Source organism: Hippoglossus stenolepis, chromosome 5 (genome assembly GCF_022539355.2).
Source record: "Hippoglossus stenolepis isolate QCI-W04-F060 chromosome 5, HSTE1.2, whole genome shotgun sequence".
Lineage (NCBI taxonomy): Eukaryota > Metazoa > Chordata > Actinopteri > Pleuronectiformes > Pleuronectidae > Hippoglossus > Hippoglossus stenolepis.
The window spans coordinates 26,320,016-26,342,963 of NC_061487.1; the positions used below are offsets into that span (position 1 = coordinate 26,320,016).

Consider the following 22,948-nt stretch of genomic DNA (forward strand, 5'->3'; position numbering starts at 1 on the left):
ACGATGGGACCAACTCCAGGAGACACTTCTGTAAAATGTCCCTGGATCTGTTTTGGTGAAATCAGGGAATGTGGTGCGTTATAAGGACGTTTTCGGCTTTGACTCAAAGGAAGCGACTGACTCCGGCTGTTTCCTCGAGTGTCCCAGAGCAGAATGAAGAGATGCATCTGTGTTTAAAGTATTAATGTGAAGTGTGATGTGGACACTGTGTCTCCTGCAGGTGTCTCTCTGGACTGGAGGACCTGCTTCTCACAGAAGACCCTCTGGAGCTTAATCAGCCCCCCACCCCCCCCTCCTCCTCCTCCTGGAGTCCGGCCGACCTTCTTCCTGTCTGATTCCTCCATCACCAGTGGACCCCCACCCACTCTCCACCTCCCCGGCCCGGCCTCCGTCGATCCTCTCTCAGCCCGTTTCACCTGAAGCTCCTCCTCCGTCCTGTGAATCCTCCACCTGGTCAAAGCTCCACTTCGATCTCCTGACCGATGAAAATCTTCAGCCATAAGATTCTCTCTCTCTCTCTCTCTCTCTCTCTCTCTCTCTCTCTCTCTCTCTCTCTCTCTCTCTCTCTCTCTCTCTCTCTCTCTCCCCTCTGCTCCCTGAGCCCCCGGCCCTCACCGGCCCTCACCGGCCCTCACTGGGCCCCCGAGTTACTTCTTGTATGGCGGCTGCCTCCTCTGTGGTGAGAGCCACAGAACAGCCGCAGGCCGCCAACACTGCTGAACTGAACTGAGGTGATTAGAGCTGCGCCGCGCTTCCCTGCCTGACAACACAATCGTGTGTGTAACCAGGGCGAGCGCGGTGCAGGGCGTCGTACAGTAACTGCCATCTGCCCAGCACGCGGTGGCACGCAGCTCCTCCGGGCTGGACCATCGTGGACTCAGGTCCAAGCCGGGATCGCTGGACTGACTTTAAAACTGTGCTTTTCTTTTTTTTTTGATGAATCCAAATTCCTATGTAAACCTCCTACAGTTGGTTAATATGTGTATTTTAAACTTAAGTGAGAAAAAAACATCTAAAGTGAAAAAGCTGAAAAAAACAACTAACAAAAAAGAAACAACAACCTCTCTTGAGCCGTCTCGATTTCAGTTTTTGGATATTCGTGTGCTTCTGTCTTTTACTTTTGTGCATTGATGGTTATCAATGGATTCCTGTACAAAAAACATGTCGTGAGTGTCTCTCTGTCACTCACCGTATTTCAAGGCAAAAAAATATCGTATATTCTTTGAAGCAGAGAAAAACGGCGGCTTAGTTGTCTGTGGCTACGGCGGCATTTCTGTACTTTTAAAAAGACTTAATTCATTTAACCTTTTTCCTTCATCGGACTCCGGCGGTGAAAAACGAGAATTAGTCACAATGTTCCGTCGATCATCTGATTACGACGTTTTCTTTTTTTCGTCGTCTGACCGCGACGCAGACCGGGGTCAAATCTACGACTGGAACCCGACTCACGCTGTGCTGTGATTCGTAGCTTCGCCATCGCTGCTGAGGTCGTTTGCTCCAAACATTCACAGTGCGAGGAGTTCTGGATCGTCTCTGTTCCACATGTGTGAGTGATCCACCGCTGTCCAGATGTGTGGAGGGTTCTTTAACACACACCTTAAACCACGCCCCTTTCTCTTACCTATTGAATCACCTGTGCTGGCGTGGAATCGACTGATGGACACACGTTTCCGAGTCTCTTCGCTCAGAGAACCGAGGTTACAATGTAACCCAGTGATTTCAGTTCTGGCTTGACTCCGGTCTGTGACGATCATGTGAACACGCCAGTATTCTTAGAAAACAAACTGTTCTTTTTAACTTGAAAGTTGTCTACTGTATTCTACTGTGTAAGGAACTTTGACTCTTTTTGGTCTCGATGAAGGGGACGAATATGAAAATGGCGTCGTCCTGTTCCAGAGGCTCGCCGGGCTCGGACGAGCCGTGTAACGATTAAATGTGTCCCTGTATATAGAAGAGGATTTAACAAAGAGATTTATGCAAGAGGTGCTGGAGGGAAACATTGCTCTGATGCCATTTTCTTCCTTTTAGTTCCACATGGTTGATGATGGACTGTTTTTTTGAAACGCACACATTTCAGCATCATCTTGTTCCACAGTGTTAAAACAGAGCGTGAGAGTTCCCAGAGGAAACAGATGGAGGGTTCAGAGCGACATGCAGCAGATCCAACCCTGTGTTCACATCATTTATCTCCTTTAAAGCTAAACAACGTAAGTTTCAGTACAAAGAATGTCACAGTCTAAATTATATTTACCCCTCATTTTTTCTGAGGACAACTGGAAATCTATGAGCACAGTCTGCGTTCGGCGTCTCATCGTCCAGAAGGTACCAAAGGAGATTACAGCCATATATTAACAAGACACAGTGTTATGTCCCGGGTGGCAAATAAATCCCAATGAGAGAATAATAGAGAGGAAATGATGAGGCAGGATAGAATAGATAGGAAGTAGAGTTTAAAATGAAATGAGCACTTTTATAAAGAGGCCAAACCTGGAAAAAAAGGAGCCGTCAATGCAAAGAAAATGCTGTTGTACAGCATGAGATATTCTGGTTCGACAAATGTACAGAATGTTTTAGAAATACTTTGAAAGCTGCACATTCACAATCAGATTTAAAGAGTTTTTAAATACCCAGACACGTTTTCTGATCCCTTACACAGGACACAAGGATTTATGCACAGTGTTGTTTAAGGGAAATGGAAGGTTTTAATGACTTGAGGTGGAATGTACATTATATAGAAACACATCAATTACAGATTTAGATGTTTTTAAAGAGTTGAAATTCTTAAAATTTAAGATGAAATTATAGAAATACCAGCTTTGAAACGGGTGGTGGTGGTGGTGGGGGGGGGTTGCTCCTGGAACTTTGTGTGATAGTATTTCAAAAATACATATTTATGTCTTCAAATACAAATTGAAAAGTGAGAATCAACTTATCGAGTATTACCTAAATACATTTAACGTGTAAATAAGACATTTGGTTTTCATAACGTGTCGAAAGGTGCAAAGTTATTCTCTCTTAGTTCAGGAATTTGTTTTTTTTGCGAATCCGTCTTTTTTTCTAAATCCAGTTCTGCACATGATAAATGTTCAGTGTGGAGGAAAGTGAAGGGACGAGATTCACACCAGTGGAGCATCATCATGTTCTCTAATAACCAGCCATCGTACTTCAGATCATGTGTAGAAACTCGTCCACTCATGTTTTCTGTTGCCTCCATGTGTGAAGAGCTGGGGGACTTGATGCTAAGAGTTGATGTGCAATGTTTATACACGGGTAGCGGCGAGATGCTTTTATTGAAGACGGACTCCGGGATGGACTGACTGTCAGCAGTAGTTTGTTTTGTTTTTTTTCTGCCGTTTGAGCCATGTCATGATGCTGTGATGTCATGGCGGCGCTGATGATGTCACACTGTGGAGGGGGGTGGCGGATGAGGTCACAGTGATGACATCTATGAATGCTGTTGGATGTAGTTATGCAGAAGAAAAAAAAACATTTTGGTGAATTTAAACATTAAAGACAAATAAATTTGTGAAAACAAACAGGTTGAGATGTGATTCATATTTTTGATAATTAAACTGTTGTGTATGTGGCACATTGTTTCCACTAGAGGGAGGCAGAGACACACGGTAGAGGACTACACTGAGTCCAGGTATTTCTCATGTTGTAAATAATAACAATTTAAAGCGAGGACGTGTTAATGGTTAAGTTTAGGTTTTGTTTGTTAGTCCACCAGTAACTATGGTTACGGTTAGAGTAAGTCTCCAGAATCAATGTGTGTGTGTGTGTGTGTGTGTGTGTGTGTGTGTGTGTGTGTGTGCGCGCTTAATTTCTCTAGCCAGTAATTGATGGCTAATCTCTCTAAGTCAAACAAATGGGAATAAAAAGAGCTGGAGATCAGAGTGTGATTTCAGGGCTTACACCGCTCAGAGGAATTAATTCTCAACCACACACACACACACACACACAGTAGCCACCAAATGGTCGGTCAGTGTTGTCTGAGTCAAGCCTGTGTCAAGTCCAGCTTTCATTTTCCTGTGCAGGGCTCAGTTGTACTTATCACTGACGAGCAGCCTCCTCCTCTTCCTCCTCTTCCTCCTCTTCCTCCTCCTCCTCCTCCTCCTCCTCCTCCTCCTCCCTGCTGCTGCTGCTGCTGCCACCGTCTAATAAGAGGGAGAGAGACCAGGAGAGAGGAAGAGAGAGGTGAGGAGAGAGAGAGATAGAGGACAAGAGGAAGGGGGAAGAGACAGAAAGAGAGAGGGGACTGTTTAGTCAGCGTTAATTAAGTTTGGACAGACTCTCTAGGGAACAATTATGAAAGTCTTATCTGCTAATAAGAAAAAGAAGACGCTGTAATTACAGTTCTATATACAATAGAGGAGAGGAAGAGGGGAGAGGAAGGAGGAGAGAGCAAGAAGAGGGGGGGGGGGAAGTAGGAGGAGAAGAGCGAGTGCAGACAGGAGTGAAATATCTCTCTCATTCTCTGGTTCCTGTTGCCGAGTCGTCCTTCGTCCTCACTTATGAGTCGGGGAAACGGACGGAGGTTTTAAAGTTAGTTCCCAGCAGGTCTCATTTTCATTTATTACTTCAGCTGCACTTTTTCTCTGCTGCGTTTCAAAGGCTTCGTTCACAGAGCAACACTTTGCTCTGTGTGGAGATCCAGGTTTTAGATATTTGTCTTTTACATTCACCTTAATACAATATAGACAAAAGTCATTACATCCACCAAGGAGGTTAGTTTGTTAGTTGGCAGACTTTTCCTCAGTGGACCCAACTCTGACTGATTTTCAGTGTCTCTGCTTTAAACCCAAGTATCTGTTTATCATTGAAACTCTATTTTCATTGTCGTCCTGCAGGAAAACACATTTCACATTTGTATGTGTTCACCAGCTCGAAGTCTCCAGTTCACCCAGTTCACCCAGTTCAACTCTTGATCGGTAAGCATCTTAATATTCAGCTGGATCTCCCAACACCTCTTTATTTTCCTGCCAAAAGTTAGATTGAAAACACTGGTGTCTTGACACTGAATATGAAAACAGAGCCAGGAGAAGATGATGTCAGGTTTATCTCTGTACAGACTAGAAACACAGGGACGGATGAATTTTCATATTTAACTCTCAGCAAGAGAGGAAATAAGTTTATGATATTTACCTCAGCTGAGGAAGTTATGGTTCTGTGTGTGTCTGTTAGTTAGTTAGTTAGTTAGTTAGCAGGATTACGCAAAAACTACTGGACGGATTATCTCGAAACTTGGTGGAAGAAGAAACACTTACAGATCCTGGAATCATTCTTCACTTAAGAATGCGAGATTTGGCTTTTGCAACATTTTCATTGATTTCTCGTGGATCTTGATGAAAAGAAATCAGCATGTTCAGTGTTTGCGATCGGTGCAATGTGGTTTCATGAGGGGACTGTATACAACAGACTGTTGATGGAGGTATACGTGCTGTCTGAGTGCCATTAGGTTTGTACTAACACTTCCGATTCTTCCTGAGGGAAAGTGTTTTACTGAATGAGCAAATAAATAATCAAATAACCAAGAAGTCCTAGTTTCCTCCACGTCCTCCGGGCTGCACATCCTCCCTCCTCCTCACTCTGACTGTGCGGAGGCTGTTCTGGCAGCAGCCTGATGGTCAGAGATTCTCCAGCAGCCCCATGGGACGCCTGCACGCCCGCAAGCACACACACACACACACACACACACACACACACACACACACACACACACACACACACACACACACACACACACACACACACACACATGCTGACAAGTGCATAGTTCGACCTCTCAATCCAGGTAAACGCTCCACTGCTGCTCTGCTCTGCACAGACTGGGGGTTCAGACTGTGTGTGCTATGATGACCCCACCGCCACACGGCTCCACACAATCACACCATCACACCTGACGCAGTAGCAAACAGTAGAGATACTCACAGTACTGTGTTCTTTCAGGGAGGTTTTCAGCCCGGCAGTACACAGTGGGTGTACTTTCACTTCGAGACCACACTGTGCTGCTGGTCCTGAGTCTGGTCAACCCGAGGTCTGGATGGTTACCACCCACATCGAGGTGCATGTGGGAGGAACCTGCAGAGTTCAAGACTTCATTGTTAACGAACCACACAAACTTTTTTAGAATCAATGCAAACTACCACACAACAGATCTGCTGTGCATACAGACGTTATTTTGATATCTATGATTCAGGGATTTTGTATTCAGAGCAGTGGGACATTAGGAAACCAGAGCTGCATCCCAAACTCACACAGTGATTCAAGTATCTGGTACTTTAATTGGCGTACTAATGACCCAATTAGGTAAATACTTATTTTATAGGAGTGCCGCTGGTAAAGGTATTACTGAGAGTATAGAGTTACACCCTGGAACAGCTCTGGTTGTTGTATGTAACTCCCATAAAAACAAATCTTGTCTTTTTTCCTTCAATTTTATTGCTTTGGCACCTGAACTCTAACCGTATGTATAAAGGTATGTAAAGTAATAATAGTATTTATATGGATAAAATTATTTTTAAAAAGTAATTTCATGCCACTATATTTATCTTCTTACGAACCCTTAACCCTTAAAATTGTTTTATCATCAATGAAAAGCTAAAATATGGGACATGCAAAGTATTCCTATAAGCTTTTCAGTCGTATTTTTACAAAATACAGAAGAGAGATTGAGAAACTTCTCACAGCTGTAAAGTAAAGTTGAAATTGTACTTCCTTGCAAACCGTCCCCTCTTTATATTGCGGATATGCAATTCCAAATTTTTTCAAGTACTCTAGATAATACTTGAAATGTTTTCTTGGTGAAATTAAGGAATCTACTTTAGTGACCAACCCAAACCATTAAAACCAGCCCAGGAGCCAAATTACCCAGAATTCCCAGTAGGTTAGTGGCACTGGGATAAACAGTGTATTGTACAATGAGCACTTACTGAAACCACTGTGTTCTTTTATATATAGATTTAATTAAACACGCTGCGTTGGGTAACACAGCTGGGACCGTGTTAGTGGAACTGCTCCCCTGGTTCACCTCCTTTTACACTTTGCTAATTTTTGATTATAATTATACCTGCATCCACGCTCTGGCTCCCGGGCTCCTCTGGGCATCTGCTCCATTAACCCTGTTAGATACACGTCCTTGAAATCTCCAGCTCATGTTTACAGTAATAGGCCGAGCAGTGGAGACGCCGCAGATGCACACCCTGACCGGTAGATGGCACTGTGTGATGCAGCTGGAGGACTAAACGACCCCCTGAGAAAAGAAAAACCTCAAACTGTTGTTTACACCGTCACAGAAAACACGCAGCGGCTTACAGGAGATGAGATTTTTATCAGAGCGGAATTCTGATGTTGAAAAATAACAAAGGTCCCCGTGGTTCATGGAGTCCACATGTTACACAACAGCAGCTCCAGAAGGCCCGTGTCTCTCTACCGGGAAGTGAAGGAGAAACACAGTCATGATGTGTCATTATCCAGTTATTCTGAGTGGGAGTAAAAGTTTCCCATGAGTCAGATAAACGTCTCCAGACATCAAACTGCAAAACAGCCCCGTGGAGATAATAAGTGAATCTGTCCAGAGACACACAGGATTATTCTTAGAGTCAAATATTCCCTCTTCAGCTGAGATTACACAGTTAAAGGTGGAGCTGCTGATTCTGAATGACTTGATATTTCAAAACAAACGCACCCTTCCGCTCCTGCAGAGGCTGAAACTCCAGGTGGTGTCTTCACCGGTAAGATGTCTCACCGCCGTCCACGCAGGTCGTCTCTTATCGTTACGTTGTTATCGTGTTAGCTGGAGTCTGTGGTTCTCCAGCGTTTAGCATTCGGAGCGCTGCTGTAAAAAGTACTGTGTGAGTGTGAGATGGCAGTGTGCGTTATCTGAGGCCACTTATTCAGGTCATCATCTATTGGTGATTAAGACGAATGTGTAGTCAATGGACGGGAAATGTTAGCAACAAACCCGACCTCCCATCTCTGGATGGTAGAAAGGTGAGGGATAGGCTTATTATCTCATTTGTGATGTTTCTACACATGGTTTATTAAACGTTTCTAGAAGATAGAAGATGAGTTTACTGTATGAAAAACTGCTGTTTCTAGTTCAGAGAGCTTTAATACCCTTGGTGCTGATTGGCTGGAACAGTGTTGTGGCGTTGGGGTCGTGCAGCGGTCTTTGTTTCCCAAATACAGAGGCAGGGTTTGTGTATTTAAACTACAGCAAACACACAACGTACATCTATCGCACTGTGAGAAAGAATGCAGAATTTGACAGAAATTATGTTTAATGTATAAAAGAAAGTATGTTATGAATTGATATCACGACGTTTGTGGAGCGTGTGACAGAACGCCACCACGGACCTCCTCGCCGTCAGCTACCCCCGACTGACAACACGTTAAAGTCAATCTATTCATTTCTCTGACTGCAGCCAATAAATCAGCTGTTGTCCCAGGATCTCCCGAGGACTCCGTCTACACACTCCACACACAGACACACACACACACACACACACACACACACACACACACACACACACACACACACACACACACACACACACACACACACACACACACACACACACACACACACACGCACCTATTCGTTTCATTTGTCACTCCTCCATTCCTTCACCTCCCTCCATTTATCAATCCGTCCATCAGCGCAACACTTCATTTTCTCCCCCTCTTCTATTTCGGGGCCTGTGTCCTCAGCTGGAGGCCGACGGCTGCTCTGACAACACGGTGCGTTGTGATGATGTTAATTGGTGCCATCAGATCAGTACCTGCCATCGCCTGCTCGTCTGGACAGGACACACACACACACACACACACACACACACACACACACACACACACACACGCACACGCACACGCACACACACACACAGACACACACACACACACGCACAGAGGAATTATTCAAGACTGCTATTGTCGCTCTGTTTATACAAACGTGTGAAAAACCTTTGCAGGGAAACTAGCAATAATTAGGTATTTCAGAAAGTAATTAGAAAGACACTGAGTAGAGCACTGACCTCCACCAAGGTCCAACTGTCCCTGTGAAATTAGTTTAAATAAATTATCAAGATCCATTAATTTAACCTGGGCAATCAGTGAAAAGTAAAAAAACACCCTATTTTGCATTGATGAATATGGGCTATACAAATTATATTTGATTGATTGATTGATTGATCTGCCCCCTGATCCAGATCTGCACCAAAAATCTATCTTTTAAATTTAAAAGAGATAATAACGTGATATTAATGATCGATATTTACTGATATGAAGGTTTTTATCTCGGCCGTATCGCCCACAGACCTGCACGTCGCCCTCTCTCTCTGCGGCGACGTCTTCAATCGACACCGGGCCGAGTTTTAAAAGAGAAATCAGCCTAATCATGAAAACCTTACTTGAAAGCAGGTTTTCACTTAACCTTCCCCCGTTTCTCATTTCCAGGGTAATGGAGTTAATTTCAGCAGGAGATATTTCTAATGAGAGCTCGGCACAGAGCTGCCACGCTCGTATCAACTCACCTGATCTGCATGTGTGTGTGGAGAGAGAGGAAAGACAAAAATCTGCAAACTCAGAGATTATTTTTATCAACACACAGAATTTATCACCAATGAAACGTGAGAGGTTTCTTTTTTTTTTATCATATTTGCAGAAAGTAAAACCAACATGAGTTTACGAACCTCACGCTGATGGAGGAGCGGCAGCAGCAGCAGTTTGCCTGGAGACACTAACACAGGAGTAACTGGTCATTTAGTTTTTAGCTTCACAAAAATATATACAATCTACATCGCTTCATATAAACGTCATGTATCTAGAAATAAATATACTTTACTAAGATAAATCAGGAATACTAAAAACATCCCCTTTAATCGACTCCTGCATTCAAACGTCACAAAGTCCATTTGACTCATTTATTGCTGAGTCGTAATTATCTCATCGCTCTCATTACAGAGAGTATTAAACCCAACGGTTCTCAGCTGATGTGAGTTTATGTCATATTGAAGGTTCGGGAAAGTCTCTGTGGTCGAATCTGATCCCAGCCCTGCAGATAATTCCCATGAAGTTCGTGCAGAGTTGAGGTTTACTCAGCCTCGAGTTGGTCGGGGGTGCAGCAGCTGCAGATTAAACCCTGGTATGTCCGATAAGACTCCAGGTCCCTGAAGACAGACACAGGACGGCCAGTGAGGGACTGAAGGGTTTCACCTCTGCTCAAATCAAATGTTCTCATTTCATGTCTGGTTAGATTTTACACTAAAATATATATGTACTTTGGAAAATACTACGGATAAATAGGGTCAAAAAATAAATAAAACTAATAAATCAGGAAACCTCCCCCCTGTTGATTGTTAACAATTAGACAGCAATTTTTTTAATCATAGGTTTTCTGGTGTAAATTTTCAGTTACGCTAATTCTTATAACTGATAATTTGGATATATCTTCACTCCATTAATCAGAAAATACAGTCGACAGGAATTAAATCGACTTTTTCGTAAATAAGATGTTTTATAAATCAGGCTATAAATGATATATGACTATAACTCCCCATAAAACCTTCCCATTATAGAGAGGAATGTAAAGCTTGATGTATGTAGGTACTTCTGAAGTGAAGATGAATGGCTTTATACAATTGTACATTGTAAAATCTATATATTTTTCAGTGGAGGCCACTATTTACACAATATTATGTCCAACGTCCAACGGGTCAGACTCCGCCCCCTACTCTGCCAAGGACAGTTACTTCTGGTTCCAAAAAATCAAGATGGCGCCGAACTGGAGGCCACCAATAGGTGACGTCACGGCGAGTCGAACTTCTAACTTTATTTGAATTTCGGAGGAATCTACGGACAAAATGAGGTGAAATAAAGACTTCATTGTGAATTTAGGACGCGTTCGCTCCACTTGTGGAAGTGAAATAAACCAAAATCTCATAAATGGACCGTTTATGAAAAATAACCTTTTGCCCGCCGCGCGAGTCAAAATGTTAAATTCTGCACATCAATCAGTCTGATCTGCTTCCTCGTCCTTGACCTGAGAAACCCCCCCCACATCACTAATCCTCTCCTGATATGTTTCCAAATTGCTGATATGGTTCCAGTATCAGGAATCAATCTCTGAAATTCATCACTCTGGATATACTTCCAGTGGAAAAGCAATCTGCACGGCGGTAACCGGCTTCTTTTGTTTTAGTCCCTCAAACGGGAAGAAGCCGACTGTGACCCGTCATGAGGAGGAATAACTCAACCATGGGACTTTGAAGATTACATCACTTTACTGTTATTGATCACACTGAGTGTTTTACTGTGACAAGGTGCAAATAGCTCCGTGCCTGCTCTGACTTCCACCTCGACATTGCAGTGGTTTTACACGAGACGCCTGGAAGCAGCCTCTCAGCCGCGCTCGGTGTTTGTGTGAAGTTAAACTGAACTTTACGACCACAACCTCCAAGAAACCTTAACTATTAAGTGACTGTTGTTTCCTTTACGACCTTGATCACATCATTGATGTCGTCGGGGCCTCGGAGGCTCGTAGAGCGAAGGAGACACGTTGGACGTTAAACAGCCAGTTTACCCACATTAGAGAAGATCTATTTAATCACGTGTGGCTTCATCAACACATCAGCCCTGAAACATCTGTGTGACCTCACTTCACACAGGACCTGCGCAGTAGGGATCAGTAGAGCTTCGTTATCGAGGTCCCGTCAGTACAAGCTGTCCATCATCAGTCTCAGCTGTCAATCACAACGTTTGGCCCATTTTTATATCATCAAATAACCAATTAAAACCAAACTTGAACGTATATGTGAAAAGAACTTCCTAAAAGGACAGAAACCATCTTTGATTAGAAAATTAAATTGACGCGTATACTAGTTGGATCCATGTCCCATCTGCTAACATGGAGGAGGAGGAGGAGTCAGACCAGCACCAACTGCAGCCAGATGCATCCAGATGTAACTTTTGTGAGATCGTCATGTTTCCATCTTTGCTCCAAACATTAATTATCTGGAGATATCAAGTTTGATGAAAATCTGTCCTTGTGTTGTTGACACACACACACACACACACACACACACACACACACACACACACACACACACACACACACGCACACTGTGAAAACAATAATCCCCTTGTCACGATCAGTAGATACTTTACAATCGAATGAGCCAGTTTGATGAAAAACAAATATTGTCTGCGAGCATCTTACTGATTTGTTCCATGTTTATTTGTGACTTGTGTCAAATATGTAAACTGATGACAGATCCTCATTATGATGATCACAATAGAACCTGATTGAATTTTCATAGTTGTCACGTATTGTGTGGAAACTTCATTTTTCAGGCGTCACGGTCGAATCGTCAGGACGCGTCTCTGTTCTCCTGGTGTTTCTCTATAATCAGAGTCAGACCTGCGTCGGGCTGCTTGGCCTTGGCGGCGCTGTGCGAGCTCCATCGAGTGCCACTGTCGTGTGAGTCTGTGCTATGTGTGTCTCTCCCCCATCCCCAGTGTCACGGAGTAGAAAGGGAGGCTCCCTGTTGTGTTTCCACGGCACAAAGCTAATAACGCAGAGCGAGGGGGAAACGGCTCAAACTGCTGGAACACGGCACAGAGGCAGGAAGAAAGAAAAACAAACCGCCGCTGTAACGAGAGATTTATTACAGAGGAGAGTGGCTTTGTGGTGCGTGTGTGTGTGTGTGCTCATGTAAATGTGTGTGTGTGTGTGTGTGTGTGCGCTCTAATAATCATCAGAAACAAACACAAACAAACATTCAGATGGATAAAGAGAGGAAGCAAGGCCCCTAATTGCAGGAAGGGGATAAATGGATTCCTCTGGAGAGAGTAAAGTGCCACAGCTCCCCACTGAACCACATGACCTCCTCTCTCTCTCTCTCTCTCTCTCTCTCTCTCTCTCTCTCTCTCTCTCTCTCTCTCTCTCTCTCTCTCTCTCTCTCTCTCCCTCTCTCTCTCTCTCTCCCTCTCTCTCTCTTAGCTTCACCGTCTGGGTGGTTGCTGCTGCTGCTAATTCACTTTCTAGCTCCATCTGTACCTCTTTCTTTATAGTTAAGATATAGTTTTTAATGAGGCGTTCTACTGGAGAACCAGTGAAATCGGACAGTGGTACATTTACCTTTGTGTTGTGTCCAGTGTGAGAAGTTTTTCACTGTTGGAACACGACCTCTGTATCTGAGAGTCCACTCACATCATTTAAACTCAAAGGCTTCTCAAGTGTTACACATTACACTTCACTTCTCCTGCCTCCTCTATGTTAGCAAAGGGGACAAGGACCAAACTCAGAAAAGTCAACTACAACTTTCTCTTAACTGGTTTTCTGTGATTTGAGGTTGTTATTGCACTGGATCTTGATGGTGGTGGAGATGATTCACCTCTGCCAGATAAATAAAGTAAATATTGTTCTTTTGTTGACGTGCGCTGTTACGTCCTCACATGTGACTCACTCTGAAACTTCTACGTTTTCACTCTTGTCTTTACTTTCTGATAAGTTTGGTTTTAAGTTGTTATTTGATGTACAATGTGATGAGGTGGAAGAAAGAGGCTTCAGCGTTCTGATACCAAAAGACTGAATGTTCTTTATGGATGATTTAAACAGGATCAGACAAACAATAATCTGCTGCACCCAGTCAGGGGTTAACGATCATTTTCAGAGGGTTTTAATAATTTCTTACCGACTACGTCTCACATGAACTCATTTCTGTGCAGATCCTATATTGACCTTCTAAACATCTACTCTTAACATCCCTAACTCCTTTAATCAAAGGCCTGAATGTGCAGAGAAGTGGAGGGACAGCCCCGTCACGTCTCAGCTCCTCTCTGTGGAACGAGGGAATGTGCAGGGACGAGCTGACGAGATGAGAGCGTTTAATAAGTGCTGCGAGTAGCTAATTATTTCCAAGAAAAGCATGAAAGTGTTAACAGGATAATGGAGCCTTAATGGAATAATAGACCCAGAGAAAAACGAGAGGGTGACAGCAGCGAGAGACGTAGTCGTCTAATTAACTCTGACTGTGGCTCCATTTCCGTCACAGCGGCGACGGCTTGTAAAAGAAAAAACAAGATTTGAAAAGAACAGAGAAGCTGCAGAACAGAGTCTGCAGAGGAGGGGAGACGCAGCAGAAACCTGGATTATTAATGTTAAGAGCCGAATGTCTGCGATTCACGATCCTTCCAAAGTATCTTCTTTCATGTGGCGTTTTGATGAGGTGGAGAAGTTTATGATAGGTTTAAATCTGGCGACTGCTTATCATCCACTTTGTTTTCACACAGAACCTCCTCAGATCCCGTTTGTCTGGTGGAAGGAGGCAGTCATCACCACCTGTCCGTCACGTTCTTTCCTTTTAGTTTGTCTCCAGTGGGTTTCAGGGGAATCTTCCCTGAAGGATTATCAACAACTCAAACCCCCAGAGGAAGAAGACGAATCCTTTATGTCAACAAAAGCCCTTATTTCACAATTTGATGTGAATAACAGATCCCACAGACTTTAGACTTTATACACAAACCAACACAAAAACACACACACACACAACTCAAAAAGACAGAACTGGAGGCTGTTCTCTGTGATTTATTCAATAAGCAGCAGGGTGATCATCATTTCTCTGTCCTCTTTGCTTCTTTTCGCCCTGAGAGGAAAAAAAAAAAGACTAAAACATCAGAAAGTAGTAAACAGTGAACGGGAGGAAGATGTGAGTAGAAATACTTTATTGACTCCGACCTTTTACCAGCTGATGAAATGATTTCCTGATGCTAAAACCTGTCGAGCGCATAAATTACACCTGATGAGAAAATGCACTGGGTTATGGAAATGAGGTCGGGGGGGGAAAACCGCTGAGTGAGACGCAGCTCAATACACATCACCTTCCCGTGTTCAATTTTCTTTCCTTCTTCTTTTATTCATCCATTCTTTTTCTTCCTCACCCCACTTTCCCCGGCCTCCTCCTCCTCCTCCTCTGATCCATCTTCTCTAGCCCATTTCTTCCCGTCTGTTGGGGGGGAAATGAGGCTTCTCCTCTTCTCTCTCTGGCCCAGAAACAGCCACATGAAAACCTCGTGCAGACGTGTACGTGCTCGTGAAAGTTATACAAGTCTGAGGCTCCCGTGTCGTACGACTGACGCAGTTTCCCTAATGAACCAAAACCTTCTTACACTCCTCGTAAAAGGATCTCTAGCTTGGGGTGGCCAGCGCTATTTGCAGCTCGTTGCTCACTCGCGTTATCGTGCAATACCGCGTGCTAGCTCTATGGATTCATAATGTTTTCACCGTCCACGCAGACAGTCGGACCCTTTTAGTTTCACCTGCAGTTGTGGCATCAGTGCAGTTCTTTCTCTCACGGGAGAACTTCTCTTTCACTCTTCAGTCTCTCGGAAAGTGTCGCGTGTGCGAGTTACCTTCGTGTTGCGTGAGCGTGCACGATTGTTTACGCTATAGATTGAATTAATTCTGGTGGGGACACTGCTAACCCTTAAACTCACCACCTGACCTTAACGCAGAGGGGACAACCAGGTTTCTGAGGTGGTGCGATGATGGCCGGAGTCTTGACACCGTCAGCAGAGTGTAGCGTGCGTTAGCTCTGATGTAAAAACAGATCAAGGACTCGAGATTTAAATAAAAACCAAACAAAGGTCTCGTGGTTGTGAGCAGCGCCTGAGTTCACCTCATAAAGCAGCTGGAGCGTTGAGCAGCAGCGAGGGGAAGTAGACCCCCTGAACAAAGGAGCACAGGACATGGCCGTTAGATCAGTGGCCTGCTGTCCTCGTCCTGTAGAAGCTGCTGTTGGCAGAGTTCAGGATATAATTGCGGTTGTCAGAGAGGATGATGGATGAGGGCAGATACTCTCCAGTGCCGGGACACAAGTAATGACTCGCATTAGGGCTGGTTCATTCAGAAGGTAATACATTACATGGCTCATGTTAGCATATACTCAATGAAATTGCATATTACGCGGCACGGAGAGTAAGTGGATATATGATACAATCATTTAAGTGTATGTTTGAGTTAATTACGAAGCTCCCTCCCTCTCATTTAAGGTTAGAATTAAACTGGCTGATAGATTTAAAATAGACGAGCATAACGGCTTTTTAAACTCAACTACTTGAAAATGTTGAATCTTTATTATTTCCTTCAGCAGTAACAGTTCTGAACCTCGTCTGTATAGCGCCCTAAAACATCTGGATCGCCCCCTGGTGGCTGGCAGTAGTATAGGTCATGAAACGCTGCCTCCTCCGTGTTACCAGATTGGACAAACTATAAAGTTAAAGTACATGAATTAAACATTCTAGGTATCACACTGATGTTTGTTCGAGTGATTCAATCTGTTACTTGATGCTTTAAAAAGTAAAAACATCCACTTCATCCTTCAGCAAGTTTCTTGGAAAGACAAAAGTTGTTTCATCGAAAAAATCATGAATCTAAAAACTAAATTCTGCACCAACCCATTTAGGAGATATTGAAATATTTCACCAGATAAATGAAAACTATGCTCCAGGAAAATCACCCGAGCAACATAAATATCTGAGCAGATTTAGATCCTTTAGTCCGAACCACAGCAGTGAACTGACCAAGAGTCACACTGCTAAAAAATAAAGAAAGAAAGATTGTTCCTGTGGCAGCGTCAGTACAATATGGTGTCGTTAAAATCAAAAGCATTTATCTTCTGAAGAGCAGAAATGTGCTCAGCATATTTTAGGACGAATAAGCCAGAAGGACTTTGAGATATCTCACATGCAAAGGAGACATTTTTGGTCTCAGGGTAGAATCCCAGGTTATTGTTTATATTGTTTATCTGCAGATTGGATTTGGATTGATCATTGGAAAGGGTGAAGGGGTCACCGCATATTATCAGGTTCATTCTGAAGAGTTTATTTCACAGAAAGGAAACTTGAGACTGTGAACACGCAGCTGATGCTGAGACATTTTTCCACTGGATCAAACACGGGGAATAATTTGACGGGAGCCGTGTTATCAGTTGTGTTTTCCGTCTTGTGGAAGTAAGCCGTGTGTTCGGAGCATCCATCGTCTGCGCCGCCTCCTCTCAGCGTTTCGCTCTCACACAGGAATGCAGCACCATTAGTGACGCCGGCTGCTTTTAGCCATTCGGTCTCCCGGCCGGCTTCGCTCACTCACTGGCTGCAGATGAAAAGAGACCTGGCGAGCGGCTGGGGTCTCTTCATAATGACCCCAATGATTATTACAATTGTTCACTGTGGCAAAGTGTTCATACTTCCCATAATAACAGAGAGCTCGGAGTTAATGGCTGCAGATGGGGGATTTTTAATAAATGGCGGTAATAAAAAATCCCAGCGAAGCAACTGTGCATAATTGATGGTGTTTGTGCTGCTGGGGATTCAGTGGCTCAGTGGCTCTGGACAACGGGAAAAGGTGAAGGTGCTGTGTTCAGGATGCAGTTTCTAATTCTTCTCATCAGACTTTACCCTGCATGTGGTCGTGATAACATCTCCTTCAGAGTTTCCGTCCGCCTGAACAATTACTTGTCGTGACAGTTTCCTTTTAAAAGCTAAAGAGGGAACTCGCGGAAGGTGGAGCGACCAATCTTCTGACCCCCGAGGCGGGAGCTGATGTGTTTACTCATTGAGCTCACAGTGGGAGTCTGACCATTACTTTCCTGTGCGGGCTTTGTATCGGCTCAGAAATAAGCAGCTTCTGCCCGACACTCACTGCCCTCGGGACCGGTTCAATACAAATTCATTTGGTCGTGTCGTTTCGAGTTTAGCTCGGGGTTGTGCTGTGGATCAGAGTGACGCCTCGGTTGGAAAATAACAAGACAGAGACATTTTCTTGGAAGGGAAAGAAATATTTATTTCTCGAGGGACTTTGGCGGATGATTGACAGCTGGAAATCTGCGGCCGCCAGATGATTCCTGCATAACAAGCCATGACAGAAAGTGCTGATGAGGGCAACCAGTTGTATTTTGATAGAAACCCACTTATTAAAACTAAAGAAAACAACAATTTAGATGTTTACACACTAGTGAAAACACCACCAGGATTATTTTTTATCCATAGATACCTTCACCTAAATCTGACGCCCTGCACCTTTAACCAGCGTGTTTATTCCAAGCTGCCAATCGGATTCAAACCATGTTTGATCGTCTGTTGTTTTCTAGCGTCCAATATGTCAGCAGATGATAACGTCCTCCCACCGAACAGGTCTTATCTGAATCGCTGTAGATCGAAGGTTTAGAAAGGGCAGCCCTCACCGCAAGACAAAGACAATCAATTCCTTTCCCAATCACCGATGAGATCAGGATCCGAGGTGAGATATTCAAAGTTGCTGTAGCGCTGGACTCACACATCGGTTAAATACTGATGTGGGTCTTTCTCTCCAGAGATGATCAAGTGGTTAAATCCCCTGCATCTGAAACGTCGAGCTTCTCTTCTGCTCATGACTTTTTCTCCCCGTTATCTCCTCTCCTCCGTCTCCATCTGTGTTTTCTCTTTGTCTGAATAAGGGAACAAATGCTCACTCTTCACAGACAGTATCAGCCACGTGCTGCTGCTGCTGCTGCACATCTCAATCACAACAATGGGCTCTGGAATCGCCTTTTTTGGAAAGTACGATTCTGACAAGCGAGCCCAAAGGTTTCGCTCGAAGATGGAAAAGTCACCAGGACTTGTATCTGACATACGACCTCTGGAACCAGGGGGAAAGTTGATCCTCCTACTTTGCTTCTTCCACTGTCACAACTCATGGGTTCTTTCTCTTTTTGCTACAAGAGGTAGAAACAATAGATATAATCCCATTAGATTGAATCTGCACTTTACTAATCTTGAAATACCTGTGTGAGAAGTTCATTTACGGCATTCAGCATTTGGCTTGTAGGTTTAACACCAGCTTCCTCTTTGGCCCTGACCTACTAATCTTCATATGCACTCACTGCTTCCTCCTGTAATGAGACAGTTTAAACAAAGATGTCCAAACTCTTTACCTCCAAAAAAGTAGTAAATAAATGTGTTTTATCGGCTTGTTTATAAGCTGCACGGTTGTTTATGTGCTTTTGTCTCTATTTTTATCTTTAGACTATTGACTCTAGTTTTCCTACAAGTCGTTATTCTGTTGTTTTCTTTTGAGGTTGGCTAATTTGTGAGATAATGCAAGTGGCTAAATTCTTTTGTGGAGCAGGACTCTATGAGGAAACAGTTTTTCCATCATTAGATCAGCATGATGAATTCCTTCAGCTCTCACACACACACACACACACACACACACACACACACACACATCGACATTATCCACATTACACTCACACAACGACCGCATCGTTTGTTTACACGATCAATTACCGTGCGATCAAAACCTCCAACACAGTCTCAATAAAAAAGAATTGCTGCTTCCTATGCAAAGTCTTCTCTCTGTTTGATGCCAGGATGCCCGTAAAAGAAAATCCAGCCCCTGCAAATGAATCACAGCCTTTAAACCTCTTGAGGGGCTGAAGAGGAAGACAAATAGCTTTAAAAATGAAATTAAAGAAGCATTATTCCGCACAACTGACAAAATATGTGATTCATCACTGCGAGGAAACTGTCCTCGCTGTTACGAGAAAGGCAACACGGACGTAATGCCAAATAAATCCAGCCTGCACACGCTGCTGCCCTGAAGAAAAGCCGGCCCCGTCTCAAAGACAGCTGTAAACAAACAGCTCTCTTCCTCCCTCCATCCCTCCATCCCTCCATCCCTCCATCCCTCCATCCTCCATCCCTCCATCCTCCATCCCTCCATCCTCCCACAATACCTGCTCCTGTCTCCGTCTCTATGCAGATTATATTATTATGCTCAAATAGTGTATTTAATGACATTTGACACATCTGCACAATGAACGCCTGTTTGGAGAACTTCCCATTTTTTTCGAGAAATGTCCCCGAAATGTCCCACAATGGCTGAGTGGGTTATATTTATGTGCAATGACTCACAGTTTAACTGAATTCTTTTCAGAGATGTTTAACCTTTTCCCTAAAAGTCCTTAGGAAGCACTTCTTCTCAATTGCACCATAGACTCTGAATAATAACTTTATAATAACTTGTCCCCACTTTCTCCCAGTTAAGGTAGAGTATCCAGAATAGGGGTGCGGCCATCTTGTGCCTCCGACGAGAGTCAACAGTTGGAGACATTGTTATTTTAGCCATTGACGTCTTTTCCGTCCCATTTTTGTGAACAACATATCTTCAAATTTGGTGCAAACGTTTTAATGGGGGAAGAAATTATTTGGCGGTCAAAGGTCAAGGTCACTGTGACAGAAACCAGTTTAGAAAATTAACTAAATAACTGTTTTCTGGAACCTGTCGATCACCTCATCACTGGACTGCATATTGTGTATTAGATGTGTGTGACGCACACAAACACAAAAACCTTTCCTATAGCACCAACAGGCCCAGATGTTGCGACAGCTGTGCCATTCCTATATGCTGTGATATTTCATATTGTGCCTCCCTGCACATTTAGCGTAGCCTGTGGACTTTAAATGGGATTTATGTGCCAAAAACTACATTTGAAGCCTTTCTCAGAAAACATGTTGGCTTTTCACAACACAGGTGTAACTAATAATATTCATTATGGATGAATTCTATCTGTTTGTTCTGTGCCGGAGTTCTGCCACTGGGCACGCCGGCCCCCTGGCCTGGTTCACTGGCCTGGTTCACTGGCCTGGTTCACTGGCACACCTGAATCAAACAGAGCCCCCATCCATCTTAGAGGTGACAGTGGTGCCCTGACACGTGAGAGTCCAGCATGAGAAAGGTCTGCGATGCTTCTGTGTGAAACCAGTTCCAGGTGACTGGTTCTCAAAGAGACAGGAGCCCGAACCAGGTGTTTGAGACAGAGGCTGAACAGAGGAGCTGCAGCGATGCACAGTCTGAGGGAAGTGAAGTGATTTCTGAACATTACAGCATCTGAACATTTTGCAGTAATAACATTTTACAGAATATTTCCCTTTTAAATTGTTAAGTTGTCAAACCAAGTGACATCGGATGTTTAACTCTCAGGGTTGAGTGTTGTGATAATGTGTGAATGATTTTACTTTGTCCACATACAATGAAACTCTATCACTCCCGGATGACAGAGGTGACATCTTCATTTCTTGTGATAAACTTTCTCCGAAGGCTGCAACACAAAGATAAGATTCACAATTCATAAGAGTGGGAGGTAAACACACGGAAAAATAGAGGGCGATCAGAAACAGCTGACATTTTATCTCTATTGCTGTTTTCATTGGAACATCAGAATGATTCTATCTGACGCCGGCGCTCAGTTAGAAACCAGGACCGAGCTTTCACAACAGACGCCTGTCAAAAAGGTCAGAGCCTGGCAGACTGAGAAGTAATGAACGTTTGGAGGAGGAGACGGAGGATGGATTATAAACACACATTCACACAGACTTTTGTTGCACAGATTTTCACGTCCGTTATTCATCGACTGACTTCAAGTGCCCTTGAGCAAGACATCAGTATTTTTTTTCAGCCTTTGGTTGCTGTTTAATCGCTGTTTCTCCCAAAACTATTTCAAACTATCTTTTGCTTGTTTCTTTCTTCCTCAGATCTCCGACTGCAACACTCGTCCCATTGTAATGAACCTTTAGTTGTTAACTGAACGTAAGTCACGTCACATCGATTCACCTGCGAATGTCTCTATTATTATTAGATATTAGATATTAGATATTAGAGATGCTGCATCAAATACTTTCTTTCACTGGTACCTGGTACTTCAGGTCTTATTTGGGACCTAAATCTGGTTTCTAACCCCCATAGTGTGAGTCACAATAGAATCTCCATGTTGGATGAAAAGAAGTAAGAGTTGCTTAACTCAGAGTTTTGGGTTTAAAACTTCTGAATGAAACTTTTAAACCTGTTATTGTGTTTATTTACTCTCTTTGTGCGACCGCAAAAAACAAACTGGCAAGGGAGCATTCAAGCGAGCGCACAGAACCTCCCAGAGTGGAAAAAGCAAACTCGCAAGCAAGTCTCTGCTCCTTGAAGAGCGTGAACTCACCTTCCCCTAAGTGCTCACCCCCCCCCCCCGACAGGTGCTCATACACCACTGCTGTCAACGCAAGAAGATGAAGTTTGAGACAAAATAAATGCCCTTTGTGCAATCTAACAAAAAACCAGAACAAACAAACAGACACACTTTGTTTAGAATCATGTGATTATTGAAGTCGGCAGAACTTCTGCTCAGAAAGAAGACGAGAAGGAAAAGTGACATTTGTTCAAATGTCAGTAGAAGAAGGATTTTCTCTTTGTTTATGACGGTGAGACTGTGTGGGGGAGCAGAGGTATTACTCAGCTCTGAATTAGCATCAATTAGCACATTGTCTCTGATCCTGTCTGATTCAGTCGATGTTAATCTGCTGCACATCAGGTAAAACCAACACAAAGCTTATTTGCAGGAGATTGAACTCGGATCAGAGAACGTGTGTTTCCCTCCGTGTGTTACATCCTCAGGTAGAAACTTCGGTGTTGTTGAGTCTTTGACAGGATTCATTTATAAAAACCGGCTCGGGAGTGAGAAAGTAACAGCTGATCAATATCCAGAAGTATGAAACCAGTGAATATGAGTGCGTCAGTGCTTCAAAATGATGAGATGGGAACAGAACTATACCTTTTGTATCATCTCCTGAACTGATTACATTTTACTATTAGCACCAAGTTTGTGTGTGTGTGTGTGTGTGTGTGTGTGTGCGTCTTTGTGCTTTGCAGCATTGGTAGACTGGATCAAAACCCCAGTGCAATCAGTTTTTAATTTCCCTGAAATCAAATTACATGGACGGGCAATAACCGAAGCACTGGACTATGGGAAAGTCATCTTGGAGATTATAAATCGACCCTAAAGTGTGTGTGTGTGTGTGTGTGTGTGTGTGTGTGTTAGGTGTGTGTGCCAACGTGTGTTCACATGCATAATGTGTATATAATACACAT

General features: G+C 43.5%; 1 protein-coding gene across 3 annotated transcripts in view; it reads left to right on the plus strand.

Moving 5' to 3' along the window:
- The window catches only part of kiaa1549la (KIAA1549-like a), an 83,517-nt gene extending 80,292 nt beyond the window's left edge, over positions 1–3,225 (plus strand). For all 3 annotated transcript variants that reach the window (XM_035155786.2, XM_035155789.2, XM_035155788.2), the window contains one exon: positions 221–3,225. The gene's annotated coding sequence lies outside the window, so the exon portion shown is untranslated. The remainder of the gene's footprint in view (positions 1–220) is intronic.
- Positions 3,226–22,948: the final 19,723 nt, after the last annotated feature.